The sequence below is a fragment of the Thalassophryne amazonica genome, chromosome 7 (assembly GCF_902500255.1).
Source record: "Thalassophryne amazonica chromosome 7, fThaAma1.1, whole genome shotgun sequence".
Taxonomy (NCBI): Eukaryota; Metazoa; Chordata; class Actinopteri; order Batrachoidiformes; family Batrachoididae; genus Thalassophryne; species Thalassophryne amazonica.
The window spans coordinates 78,682,718-78,696,199 of record NC_047109.1 but is presented as its reverse complement, the minus strand read 5'-3'; the positions used below and the strand labels follow the sequence as shown (position 1 = coordinate 78,696,199).

The following is a 13,482-nucleotide window of genomic DNA, read 5'->3' as shown; positions in this document are numbered from 1 at the left end:
TGTTTAGGGCTACGCTACTGTTGTGTGTTGGGGGGTTTGGCTGGATGTTTTTGTGTTGTTTTCTTTTCTTTGCTCTCCAGGTGGTATGCAAACTGGTTTTTGTCTGTGGAGACGGTGCTGGCAGAAGAGTCCTTCACCCTCATCAGCATTATTAGCTGCACCTGTGGAGGATGTTCACGTGCAAACTTAAAGACTTTCAGCTGAAGCAGATAATGAGATGGCGTTCTGCATTTAAGCCATGAGTGGTTCAAGCAGAATTGCCGGGAACTCGACCTTGTGATGTTCGTTTGTGAGACGCTGAGGACCGCGCCAGGGTTTGACACATCGTGCCTGTGAAGGAGGACGGGTGAGGGACACATGCTGTCAGCACACATCAGAGGTGATTATTGTCTGAATGATCGTTAATAGTAATTTGGCATTTTGTTACGCAGTATATTTGAACATTGATGAGAATTGTGCAGTTTGCTTCTCACTGCCATGGTGTACGGACTGATGATCCTCCACCTGTTGTGAGAAGCTGCTCATTTACATAAAGCTTAAATTCAGACCTGAATGTGTTGCTGATAGTGTGTGCCTCTGAAAGATATTTGCTGTAGCTCTGTTGACTTACCTCACCTTTTCCATCCTTCACAGAGTCAGTTTGTCGTGTCCACCTGGGGGGTGTTTGGCGGAAAATCTGAGTCCAGAAGCGCCGAGGCTTCGATCCTTTTGGGCGCTGGAGAGCGCGCCGTCCTTCACTCCGCCAGACAAACCAAATATTTATGTTGTACACTAATTATTGCACTGGAGGGGAAATAAAATTGTTTTGTTTGTGGAACCGCTTTCTGGTTATTTAGCGCTGGGTTCGGTCAGACGTTGGTCCGCTCCTCAACCTGCGTCTGCACATAACAGCTTCCTCCTCACAGTCACGCAGTCGGCCTGCTTTCCTGGCTGCTCGGGATCTGCTTGAAGGGAACTAATGGTGGCTAAGCTACCTTGGTCCGCACCGACTACAGGGGCCTGGCTAGCTGTAGAATTTTCCACGGTGCGGAGCCGAGTCTCCAATTCACCCAGCCTGGCCTCCAAAGCTACGAATAAGCTACACTTATTACAAGTACCATTACTGCTAAAGGAGGCCGAGGAATAACTAAACATTTCACACCCAGAGCAGAAAAGTGCGGGAGAGACAGGAGAAGCCGTCATGCTAAATCGGCTAAGAGCTAGTAGGTGCGCTAAGCTAGCGGATTCCTAAAAACACACAAAGTGAATAATGTGTAAATAATTTAGAGGTGATTCAGCAGAGGGAGTGCTTTAGTTAAGGCACGTAAAGATTACACTGTGAAACAAATCGTTATCTAGTTATCTAGATCAATCTAATTGTGCAGATTAAACAGCTAACAGATACAGAAAAACACTGCTGTGCTCTGGAACAGGAAGTGATACAATACCGCAGTGAGAGCCAACCACCAGTAGAGGCAAGCAAGCAAATGAAATTACGTTGACCACAAAAACATGAAAGTATGAAACATGGGTTCATACTGTGTGCAATAAAATAGATGACAAAGTCATGTATTACACTGAAATATACTCAACAAAAATATAAACGCAACACTTTTGGTTTTGCTCCCATTTTGTATGAGATGAACTCAAAGATCTAAAACTTTTTCCACATACACAATATCACCATTTCCCTCAAATATTGTTCACAAACCAGTCTAAATCTGTGTTAGTGAGCACTTCTCCTTTGCTGAGATAATCCATCCCACCTCACAGGTGTGCCATATCAAGATGCTGATTAGACACCATGATTAGTGCACAGGTGTGCCTTAGACTGCCCACAATAAAAGGCCACTCTAAAAGGTGCAGTTTTGTTTTATTGGGGGGGATACCAGTCAGTATCTGGTGTGACCACCATTTTCCTCATGCAGTGCAACACATCTCCTTCGCATAGAGTTGATCAGGTTGTCAATTGTGGCCTGTGGAATGTTGGTCCACTCCTCTTCAATGGCTGTGCGAAGTTGCAACGACGAACTGGAGTCAGGTCGAGACCCCGATGAGGACGACGAGCATGCAGATGAGCTTCCCTGAGACGGTTTCTGACAGTTTGTGCAGAAATTCTTTGGTTATGCAAACCGATTGTTTCAGCAGCTGTCCGAGTGGCTGGTCTCCGACGATCTTGGAAGTGAACATGCTGGATGTGGGGGTCCTGGGCTGGTGTGGTTACACGTGGTCTGCGGTTGTGAGGCTGGTTGGATGTACTGCCAAATTCTCTGAAACGCCTTTGGAGACGGCTTATGGTAGAGAAATGAACATTCAATACACGAGCAACAGCTCTGGTTGACATTCCTGCTGTCAGCATGCCAATTGCACGCTCCCTCAAATCTTGCGACATCTGTGGCATTGTGCTGTGTGATAAAACTGCACCTTTCAGAGTGGCCTTTTATTGTGGGCAGTCTAAGGCACACCTGTGCACTAATCATGGTTTCTAATCAGCATCTTGATATGGCACACCTGTGAGGTGGGATAGATTATCTCAGCAAAGGAGAAGTGCTCACTATCACAGATTTAGACTGGTTTGTGAAAAATATTTGAGGGAAATGGTGATATTGTGTATGTGGAAAAAGTTTTAGATCTTTGAGTTCATCTCATACAACATGGGAGCAAAACCAAAAGTGTTGCGTTTATATTTTTGTTGAGTATAGATATCAAACTCTGCCACAGGAACAGACCCACCGATGGCATCAAGAATGCTGGATGACCTCTTCCTGTGGAATAAACGCCTGCATGGACATCTCATCAAATGCATCTTCTTTTGTTATGTTATGTTGTTTTGATTTTGTGTTTTCTGTTTCTTCTGTTTTGTAAAACATTGGGAAAACCTTGCAATTATTAGAATGGCCTAAGCAGTGGCTCACCCCTATGAGTCTGGTCTGCTTGAGGTTTCTTCCTCAAATTATCAAAGGCAGTTTTTCCTTACCACCGTCGTCTGTGTGCTTGCTCTCGGAGTTGGTAAGGTTAGACCTTACTTGTGTGAAGTGCCTTGATGCAGCTTTGTTGTGATTTGGTGCTATATAAATGAAAATAAATTGAAAAATTTATTTTCAATTCATTTTGGGGGGAGGTGATGGTCTAGTGGTTAAGGCGTTGGGCTAGAGACCAGAAGATCCTCGGTTCAAATCACAGCCTGACTGGAAAATCACTAAGGGCTCTTGGGCAAGGTCTTTAATCCCCTAGTTGCGCCCGGTGTGCAGTGAGCATGTTGTATGGCAGCACCCTGACATCGAGGTGAATGTGAGGCATTATTAAATAATGCCTCACATTCACTCAGATGTAAAGCGCTTTGAGCGTCTGATGCAGATGGAAAAGCGCTATATAAATGCAGTCCATTTAAAAATGAATTGAAGTAAATCTAAGAACCACTGCATATTTGTTTATTTATTTTTGTAAAAAATAATTGTATTTGTGTTAAAGGTGTAAATATTTGGAAAAATTGCCCAGATTGAAGCCTCATCCTGCCTCACTGAAGACAACTTTGGATGCTGTAGCTCCTCTGAAAAAGAGAGCTTTAAATCAGAAGTGCCTGACTCCGTGGTATAACTCACAATCTCGCAGCTTAAAGCAGATAACCCGTAAGTTGGAGAGGAAATGGCGTCTCACTAATTTAGAAGATCTTCACTTAGACTGGAAAAAGAGTCTGTTGCTCTATAAAAAAGCCCTCCATAAAGCTAGGACATCTTACTACTCATCACTAATTGAACAAAATAAGAACAACCCCAGGTTTCTTTTCGGCACTGTAGAGGGGCTGACAAAGAGTCAGAGCTCTATTGAGCAAGGTATTCCTTTAACTTTAACTAGTAATGACTTCATGACTTTCTTTGCTAATAAAATTTTAACTATTAGAGAAAAAATTACTCATAACCATCCGAAAGATGTATCGTTATCTTTGGCTGCTTTCAGTGATGCCGGTATTTGGTTAGACTCTTTCTCTCCGATTGTTCTGTCTGAGTTATTTTCATTAGTTACTTCCTCCAAACCATCAACATGTCTATTAGACCCCATTCCTACCAGGCTGCTCAAGGAAGCCCTACCATTATTTAATGCTTCGATCTTAAATATGATCAATCTGTCTTTATTAGTTGGCTATGTACCACAGGCTTTTAAGGTGGCAGTAATTAAACCATTACTTAAAAAGCCATCACTTGACCCAGCTATCTTAGCTAATTATAGGCCAATCTCCAACCTTCCTTTTCTCTCAAAAATTCTTGAAAGGGTAGTTGTAAAACAGCTAACTGATCATCTGCAGAGGAATGGTCTATTTGAAGAGTTTCAGTCAGGTTTTAGAATTCATCATAGTACAGAAACAGCATTAGTGAAGGTTACAAATGATCTTCTTATGGCCTCAGACAGTGGACTCATCTCTGTGCTTGTTCTGTTAGACCTCAGTGCTGCTTTTGATACTGTTGACCATAAAATTTTATTACAGAGATTAGAGCATGCCATAGGTATTAAAGGCACTGCGCTGCGGTGGTTTGAATCATATTTATCTAATAGATTACAATTTGTTCATGTAAATGGGGAATCTTCTTCACAGACTAAGGTTAATTATGGAGTTCCACAAGGTTCTGTGCTAGGACCAATTTTATTCACTTTATACATGCTTCCCTTAGGCAGTATTATTAGACGGCATTGCTTAAATTTTCATTGTTACGCAGATGATACCCAGCTTTATCTATCCATGAAGCCAGAGGACACACACCAATTAGCTAAACTGCAGGATTGTCTTACAGACATAAAGACATGGATGACCTCTAATTTCCTGCTTTTAAACTCAGATATATCTGAAGTTATTGTAGTTGGCCCCACAAATCTTAGAAACATGGTATCTAACCAGATCCTTACTCTGGATGGCATTACCCTGATGTCTAGTAATACTGTGAGAAATCTTGGAGTCATTTTTGATCAGGATATGTCATTCAATGCGCATATTAAACAAATATGTAGGACTGCTTTTTTGCATTTACGCAATATCTCTCAAATTAGAAAGGTCTTGTCTCAGAGTGATGCTGAAAAACTAATTCATGCATTTATTTCCTCTAGGCTGGACTATTGTAATTCATTATTATCAGGTTGTCCTAAAAGTTCCATGAAAAGCCTTCAGTTAATTCAAAATGCTGCAGCTAGAGTACTAACAGGGACTAGAAGGAGAGAGCATATCTCACCCATATTGGCCTCTCTTCATTGGCTTCCTGTTAATTCTAGAATAGAATTTAAAATTCTTCTTCTTACTTATAAGGTTTTGAATAATCAGGTCCCATCTTATCTTAGGGACCTCATAGTACCATATCACCCCAATAGAGCGCTTCACTCTCAGACTGCAGGCTTACTTGTAGTTTCTAGGGTTTGTAAGAATAGAATGGGAGGCAGAGCCTTCAGCTTTCAGGCTCCTCTCCTGTGGAACCAGCTCCCAATTCAGATCAGGGAGACAGACACCCTCTCTACTTTTAAGATTAGGCTTAAAACTTTCCTTTTTGCTAAAGCTTATAGTTAGGGCTGGATCAGGTGACCCTGAACCATCCCTTAGTTATGCTGCTATAGACTTAGACTGCTGGGGGGTTCCCATGATGCACTGAGTGTTTCTTTCTCTTTTTGCTCTGTATGCACCACTCTGCATTTAATCATTAGTGATTGATCTCTGCTCCCCTCCACAGCATGTCTTTTTCCTGGTTCTCTCCCTCAGCCCCAACCAGTCCCAGCAGAGGACTGCCCCTCCCTGAGCCTGGTTCTGCTGGAGGTTTCTTCCTGTTAAAAGGGAGTTTTTCCTTCCCACTGTCGCCAAGTGCTTGCTCACAGGGGGTCGTTTTGACCGTTGGGGTTTTTACATAATTATTGTATGGCCTTGCCTTACAATATAAAGCGCCTTGGGGCAACTGTTTGTTGTGATTTGGCGCTATATAAATAAAATTGATTTGAATTGATTTGATTTGATAATATAAAATCACTCTGTAGTTTGGTTGGTTTCAAAAGGCTCTATAAAAATGATTTGATTACTTGCTATGGTATGCTAAATTAGGTTTATTGATTCTGTTTGTTGGAAAGTGTCGGTACACGGACCCACAACAGGGGGCGCAAAGGAACGGACAATGGAGTAGGTCAAATAACAACACTTTACTGTTGTGAATGTGCACAACAAATACAACAGATTACAACAATAGATCAGAATCAATCCACAAAGGTGTCGTGTGGGCAGGCTCGAAGATAGGAGACACCTGTCCAAAGCAGAACCGGAACCACACGATTTCCTCCGCCACCAGACCCCGGGAATACTGGAGCCGCCAAGTCCCGAACTCCCAGGTGGCCACTGCCTCCGCGTGTCGGACCTGGTACTGCTGGCGAGGAACAAAAACACAATTAAAGGTGGGCGCGTTTGCACCCAGTAATCCGCACGGCAGGAAAGCTACCTCCACCTCTCGTTGGAAAAAAGGTCTGTTATCACTCACAAAAATCACAAAAGGTTCCTGTCAAGCAGTCAGCTGAGAATATTACCTTCCAGGTAGAACGATATCTCGGCAAAGAGGTGGAGACGTCGTCCTGCTGATGTACCCTTGCTGATTGGTAACAGCTGTTGCAGGTGATGCGTGACAGCTGTCACCCTAGCTGCTCCTGTGAGGCGGCAGCGCCCTCTGGTGCCTGGAGCCCGCACTCCAGGCAGGGCGCCCTCTGGTGGTGGGCCAGCAGTACCTCCTCTTCTGGCGGCCCACACAACAGGACCCCCCCCTCAACGGGCGCCTCCTGGCGCCCGATCAGGCTTGTCCGGGTGGCGGCGGTAGAAATCGGCCAGGAGGGCCGGGTCCAGGATGAAGCTCCTCTTCACCCAGGAGCGTTCTTCGGGGCCGTACCCCTCCCAGTCCACCAAATACTGGAAGCCCCGGCCCATCCTATGGACATCCAAAAGCCGGCGTACAGTCCAAGCCGGCTCGCCATCGATGATCCGGGCAGGAGGCGGCGCCGGACCCGGAGTACAGAGGGGTGAGGAGTGATGAGGTTTAATCCGGGACACATGAAACACAGGATGGATCCGCAGTGAGGCCGGCAGCCGAAGCCTCACTGCGGCTGGACTGATGACCTTCAGGATCTTGAATGGGCCGATGTAACGGTCCTGTAACTTGGGGGAGTCCACTTGGAGTGGGATGTCCTTTGTGGATAACCACACCTCCTGCCCAGGCCGATACGCAGGGGCCGGGGTCCGCCGACGGTCTGCATGGGCTTTTGCCCTTGTCCGGGCCTTTAGCAAAGCAGAACGGGCGGCACACCACACCCGACGGCACTTCCGCAGGTGGGCCTGGACCGAGGGCACACCGACCTCTCCCTCAACCACCGGAAACAACGGGGGCTGATACCCCAGACATACCTCAAAAGGGGAGAGGCCGGTGGCTGAAGACACCTGGCTGTTATGGGCATACTCGATCCAGGCCAAATGGGTACTCCAGGCCGCCGGGTGTGCGGCAGTCACGCAGCGCAAGGCCTGCTCCACCTCCTGGTTTACCCATTCTGCTTGCCCGTTGGTCTGAGGGTGGTACCCGGACGAGAGACTCACCGTGGCCCCCAGTTCCCGGCAGAAGCTCCTCCAGACTTGCGAGGAGAACTGGGGACCGCGATCGGAGACGATGTCTGTTGGAATCCCATGCAGCCGGACGACGTGGTGGACCAGGAGGTCCGCTGTCTCCTGGGCTGTTGGGAGCTTCGGGAGGGCCACGAAGTGGGCTGCCTTGGAGAATCGGTCCACTATCGTGAGGATGGTGGTGTTGCCCTGGGACGGCGGGAGGCCCGTGACAAAATCCAGGCCGATGTGGGACCAGGGGCGATGAGGCACGGGCAGCGGCTGGAGTAAACCTGATGCCCGGCGATGGTCAGCCTTGCCCCTGGCGCAGGTGGTGCAGGCCTGGATATAATCCCGGACGTCGGCCTCTAGGGACGCCCACCAGAAGCGCTGCCGGACAACTGCCACGGTTCTTCGCACCCCTGGATGACAGGAGAGCTTGGAGCCGTGACAGAAGTCCAGGACTGCAGCCCTAGCTTCTGGTGGGACGTATAGTTTGTTCTTCGGCCCAGTTCCGGGGTCCGGGCTTCGTGCCAGGGCCTCCCGGACGGTTCTCTCTACGTCCCAGGTGAGGGTGGCCACGATAGTGGACTCCGGGATGATGGGTTCCGGTGGATCCGACAACTCCGCTTTGACTTCATCTTCATGTACCCGGGACAAGGCATCCGATCTCTGGTTCTTGGTCCCGGGACGGTAGGTGATCCGGAAGTCAAAACGGCCGAAGAACAGTGACCAGCGGGCTTGCCTGGGGTTCAGCCGCTTGGTGGTCCTGATATACTCCAGGTTCCGGTGGTCAGTGAAAACCGTGAATGGCACGGACGTTCCCTCCAACAGATGTCTCCACTCTTCAAGAGCCTCTTTCACCGCAAGGAGTTCTCGATTGCCGACGTCATAGTTCCGTTCGGCCGGGGTCAACCTGTGGGAAAAATAGGCACACGGGTGAAGGACCTTATCGGTCTTCCCGCTCTGGGAAAGCACGGCTCCTATCCCTGAGTCCGAGGCGTCCACTTCAACCACTAACTGGCGACTAGGATCGGGCTGCACCAGAACGGGTGCAGACGAGAAGCGCCGTTTCAACTCCTTGAACGCGGCATCGCAACGATCCGACCAGGTGAAGGGGACTTTTGGTGAGGTCAGGGCTGTCAGGGGGCTAACTACCTGACTGTAGCCCTTAATGAACCTCCTGTAGAAATTTGCAAAGCCGAGGAACTGGTGCAGCTTCCTACGGCTAGTGGGTTGGGTCCAGTCTCTCACCGCCGCAACCTTGGCCGGATCAGGAGCGACGGAGTTGGGGGAGATGATAAACCCCAGGAAGGACAAAGATGTGCGGTGAAACTCACACTTCTCGCCCTTCACAAACAGCCGGTTCTCCAACAACCGCTGCAGGACCTGACGTACATGCCGGACATGAGTCTCAGGATCCGGAGAAAAGATGAGTATATCATCCAGATATACGAAGACGAATCGGTGCAGGAAATCCCGCAAGACATCATTAACCAATGCTTGGAACGTCGCGGGGGCGTTTGTGAGGCCGAACGGCATGACCAGGTACTCAAAGTGACCTAATGGGGTGTTGAATGCCGTCTTCCATTCGTCTCCCTTCCGGATCCGAACCAGGTGATACGCATTTCTAAGATCCAGCTTAGTAAAGATTTTGGCTCCATGCAGGGGGGTGAACACGGAATCTAATAATGGCAAGGGGTATCGGTTGCGAACCGTAATCTCATTCAGCCCCCTGTAATCAATACATGGACGAAGTCCGCCATCTTCTTGCCCACAAAAAAGAAACCTGCCCCCATCGGGGAGGTGGAGTTCCGGATCAGCCCGGCAGCTAATGAGTCCCGGATGTAGGTCTCCATTGATTCGCGCTCAGGTCGTGAGAGGTTGTACAGCCTGCTGGATGGGAACTCAGCGCCTGGAACCAAATCAATGGCACAATCGTACGGACGGTGCGGGGGAAGGGTGAGTGCCAGATCCTTGCTGAAGACATCAGCAAGATCGCGGTACTCAACCGGCACTGCCGTCAGATTGGGAGGGACTTTGACCTCCTCCTTAGCCTGGGAACCGGGAGGAACCGAGGATCCTAAACACACCCGATGGCAGGTTTCGCTCCACTGAACCACCACCCCAGACGGCCAATCGATCCGGGGATTGTGCTTTAACATCCATGGGATGCCCAAAATCACGCGGGAGGTAGAAGAAGTTACAAAAAACTCAATCTCCTCCCGGTGGTTTCCAGACACCACCAGAGTTACTGGTTGTGTCTTGTGTGTGAGTAAAGGGAGGAGGGTGCCATCTAGTGCCCGCACCTGCAATGGCGAAGGAAGCGCCACCAGAGGGAGCCCTACCTCTTTTGCCCATCTGCTGTCTAGCAGATTCCCTTCTGACCCCGTGTCCACCAGTGCTCGGGCTTGAAGAGTTAAATCCCCGCTCAGGATTGTGACTGGGAGTCGTGTGGCAATTTGTGTGTGTCTCACTTGAATGTCTTGACCCCCCCTTAGCCCAGTCTCTAAGGGTGAGTGTTGACGTTTTGGCCGTTTGGGGCAGTCTCTCTGTGTGTGCTCTGTTGAGCTGCAGAGAAAACACTCTCCACGGATCAGCCTCCCCATTTTGGCCCTGTGCGTTTCCCTAACAATGTCACCAGGGGGAGCTGTTGCCCCACAAAGCGCTGCGGCTGTGGAGCGTGGGGAGGGCGGCCCCTTTTCGAACCCGGAAGGGAGAGGAGCGGCGCGTATCTGGTCACGTCCTTCGCCTCGCTCCCGACGGCGTTCCTCTAACCGATTGTCTAGTCGTATAACGAGATCAATAAGCCCGTCTAAATCCCGCGGTTCGTCCTTGGCCACCAGGAGCTCCTTCAGGACCAACGACAGTCCGTTTACGAAGGCGGCGCGGAGGGCAGTGTTATTCCAGCCGGACCTCGCAGCTGCGATGCAGAAGTCGACTGCATAAACAGCTGCGCTCCGGCGCCCCTGTCTCATTGACAGCAGCACGGCTGAAGCGGTCTCTCCTCTATTTGGGTGATCGAACACTGTTCTGAACTCCCTCACAAACCCATCGTATGTCAGAAGGAGCCGTGAATTTTGCTCCCAAAGCGCTGTAGCCCAAGCGCGTGCCTTGCCGCGAAGCAGATTAATTACATAAGCTATCTTACTAGCATCAGTCGCGTACATGGCGGGACGTTGTGCGAAGACGAGCGAACACTGCATAAGAAAGTCCGCGCACGTCTCCACACAACCCCCATACGGCTCTGGAGGGCTTATGTATGCTTCCGGGGAAGGTGGGAGGGGTCGTTGAACGACCTGTGGAACGTCACTGTTCCACACAGGGTCAACAGGAGGGAGAGCCGCAGCAGCGCCCTGAGGGCGCGCTTCCACCTGCGCGGCAAGAGCCTCCACCCTGCGGTTAAGGAGGACGTTCTGCTCGGTCATTAAATCCAACCGAGCCGTGAAAGCGGTGAGGATCCGCTGCAACTCACCGATCATTCCTCCTGCGGACGCCTGTGCGCCCTGTTCTTCCATTGGCCGTTCAACAGCTGGTTGACGCCCCTCGGGATCCATGACGCTGGCCGAGATATCCTGTTGGGAAAGTGTCGGTACACGGACCCACAACAGGGGGCGCAAAGGATCGGACAATGGAGTAGGTCAAATAACAACACTTTACTGTTGTGAATGTGCACAACAAATACAACAGATTACAACAATAGATCAGAATCAATCCACAAAGGTGTCGTGTGGGCAGGCTCGAAGATAGGAGACACCTGTCCAAAGCAGAACCGGAACCACACGATTTCCTCCGCCACCAGACCCCGGGAATACTGGAGCCGCCAAGTCCCGAACTCCCAGGTGGCCACTGCCTCCGCGTGTCGGACCTGGTACTGCTGGCGAGGAACAAAAACACAATTAAAGGTGGGCGCGTTTGCACCCAGTAATCCGCACGGCAGGAAAGCTACCTCCACCTCTCGTTGGAAAAAAGGTCTGTTATCACTCACAAAAATCACAAAAGGTTACTGTCAAGCAGTCAGCTGAGAATATTACCTTCCAGGTAGAACGATATCTCGGCAAAGAGGTGGAGACGTCGTCCTGCTGATGTACCCCTGCTGATTGGTAACAGCTGTTGCAGGTGATGCGTGACAGCTGTCACCCTAGCTGCTCCTGTGAGGCGGCTGCGCCCTCTGGTGCCTGGAGCCCGCACTCCAGGCAGGGCGCCCTCTGGTGGTGGGCCAGCAGTACCTCCTCTTCTGGCGGCCCACACAACACTGTTGTGACGTTATTGGTTGTGTTCTGATTCTGTTGTGCACTGCTGCTTGCATGTTTGTGTTTTCTTGTAATTCAAATTCATGGATCAATGTATACTTTGTAGTAGTTAAGATGAGCATATGTATAACTTTATATACGAGGTCTATTAGAACAAACCCGACACTTTTATTTATTTTTTTTAACTATATGGATTTTCATTGACGTGCGATTACACCAATCATACTTGAACCCTCGTGCGCATGCGTGAGTTTTTTCACACGTGTCGGTGACGTCATTTCCCTGTGGGCAGGCCTTGAGTCAGATGTGGTCCCGCCTTCTCGGCTGAATTCCTTTGTTTCACACGCTGCTCGAGACGGCGCACGTTGCTTTATCAAAATTTTTTCTGGACCTGTGAGTAATATCTGAGTGGACACTATTCGAGAAATTAAGCTGGTTTTCGGTGAAAAGTTTAACGGCTGATGAGAGATTATGGGGTGTCGGAGCGGGACGTCGTGCAGCGCTTCCAGGCGCCGTCGTCGGCCTGTTTCAAGCTGAAAACATCCTAATTTAAGGCTTAATTCACCCAGGACGTCGTGAGAGAACACAGAAGATTCAGAAGAGGCCGGCATGAGGACTTTATGCGGACATTCCACTGTTTAGGGACATTTTTTAATGAAAGACGTGCGCGCAAATTCTGTGTGCGCCGTGACAGGAAAAACACCTCCGTGTTGAAAACCATTTGTAAAATTCAGGCGGCTTTTGATGGCTTTCAACAAGTGAGTAACTGAGAAATTGTTTAACAGCTTGGGCATGTTCCAACTTGCCCGTTAAGGTTTCCAACACGGAGGTGTTTTTCCTGTCGTGACCCCCGCGGTCGGGTCCGGCCCGACATGCGACTCTGCCCGCACGTTCTTTCATTACAAAATGTCCGTTAACAATGGAATGTCCGAATAAACTCCTCATGCTGACTTCTTCTGAAAGTTCTCTGTTCTCTGATGACTTCCTGGGTCAACAGAGCCTGAAATGTGGGAGTTTTCAACTTGAAACGGCGAGACGCTGCCGCCTCGAAGTGCAGATCGCCGTCATGCGCCGTGGGCCGTCCTTACGGCGACACTACCAGACCAAAATCTCTCATCAGCCGTTAAAATTTTTACCGAAAACCAGCTGAATTTATCGAATGGTGTCCACTCAGTTGTGCCTTACAGTTTTGAAAAAAATTTTATTAAACAAAGCAGCAGTCTCTGAGCCATTCCTAAACAATGAAAAAATCGACGAGAGGGTGGGCGACTCCTCACTGAAAGACTGCCCACAGGCGAATGACGTAACCGACAGGCGTGAAAAAACTCTCGCATGCCCACGAGGGTTCAAGCATGTCTGATGTAATCACACGTGATTCAAATCCATATGGTTTTTGAAAAAAATAATAAGGTCGGATACTTTTCTAATAGACCTTGTACATATGTATAATTCTTGATTTTGGTTATGGGGTAGGCGTTTACAAGCTTTTGCTTCTGCCTACACCCTTTCGGGCACATGAGTGCATTGTTGGTCTGTTTTATTATTTCTCTCTTTCATTGCAAGTTTTTGTTTTTTTGGACCTGTGTGTGCTGAATAAAAATTCATTCATTCAATTTTGATTTTACATATCTTCTCACCTTTTTCTGTTTTCTT

At 48.9% G+C, this 13,482-nt stretch overlaps 1 protein-coding gene across 1 annotated transcript in view; it reads left to right on the top strand.

The window, feature by feature from the left end:
* pklr (pyruvate kinase L/R) overlaps positions 1-13,482 on the top strand; it is a 65,666-nt gene that overhangs the window by 31,076 nt on the left and 21,108 nt on the right. The gene's annotated exons all lie outside the window — the stretch shown is intronic.